At 51.9% G+C, this 1,259-nt stretch overlaps 1 non-coding gene across 1 annotated transcript; it reads right to left on the minus strand.

Moving 5' to 3' along the window:
- Positions 1-1,186: 1,186 nt before the first annotated feature.
- Positions 1,187-1,259, minus strand: TRNAT-CGU (transfer RNA threonine (anticodon CGU)). Its single transcript has one exon. It is a non-coding gene; the product is annotated as a tRNA-Thr (tRNA).

The raw sequence follows: 1,259 nt of genomic DNA on the forward strand, positions 1-1,259 counted from the left end.
AATGAGGCCTCTTCCTCCCCCAAATAGCCTCACCCAAACCACCAAACTGCAACCAAACATAAGCCCCTGGGCTATAACACAACACCAACTGCATAAGATGTACTCTGCCCCTTTCTATTATTTCTGTTACCAAACTTAGTCAGGCCGCTTCCCTTCACTTACTCTACAAGGGCTCCTTCCCTCTCAGCCACCAACAGAGAACTGCTCTCCCCAGCTCCAGCCTGGGGTTTATATGGGCCCAGGGCCCTCCCCCTTCTGGTCAGCTGACCGTGTGCAGGTGCAGGCTAATTTGCCCTCTGGCTTGTTGCCCTTGTAACCTGCACCTGGGCTTCTACCTCTCTCTTTGGGCCCTCTCCCAGGCAGTCTCTGCTCTTCTAGGAGCAGGGCCTGCAACACCCACCCTGTAGCCAGTTTCCCACCCACTGAACCGTCGAGCAGCTGAGCCCACAATCTTCCAGTTTTCCCACAAGGATAGCGTGGGATACTAGATGAAAAGCCTTTTGGAAGTCTAGGTATATATCGTCTACCTTGTCTCCCATGTCCAGGAGTTGAGAGCCCTGGTCACAGAAGAAGCATAAAGAAACAGGGCTGGAGGGGACCTCAAGAGATCATCTAATGCAACCCCCAGCTGGAGCTAGGATCGCCCCTATCCAAACCATCCCATACAAATCTATTATCTAACCTCTTAAGTCATTACATGATGTCAAACAACTTTTGCTTGCTGCTCTCAAAGCATACTGGATAGGATTTCCCAGACAGGCCAATATTAGCTTTAATCTGCTCCGATTGAAAGCAGACACTGAATTAAAAAAAAAAAGCAGAGTTGGACCATGGCTTAATGCTTTCAAAAAATCCCTCCCAAAAACCGTAATTGCAGCCTACAGATCTTGTCCTGACCAACAGGGAAGACCTGGTGGAGGATGTGTAGGTGATGGGTAACTTAGATTCATAAACACTAGGGCTGGAAGCATGAACACCGCGTGCCTGCAGGGGCTGGGGGGTCATGGTGAGCTCCCGTAGGCGGTGGCAGCAAGCTGGGTGCTCCTGCAGGCAGGCGGCGAGCAGCAACCGCCTGCAGTGCTGGCAGCACCTTTCCGCAGGGGTGCACTGCCACACTCCCCTACATCACCAATGGCTGGAAGAGACCTCAAAAGGTCATTAAGTCCAGCCCCAAAGGAAGAGGCCAAGGCTCCAGTGAGGCTTGAACTCACAACCCCTGATTTACGAGACCAGTGCTCTAACCACTGAGCTATGGAGCC

Source organism: Crocodylus siamensis, chromosome 6, assembly GCF_052110815.1.
Source record: "Crocodylus siamensis isolate JL-2025a chromosome 6, ASM5211081v1, whole genome shotgun sequence".
Taxonomy (NCBI): Eukaryota; Metazoa; Chordata; order Crocodylia; family Crocodylidae; genus Crocodylus; species Crocodylus siamensis.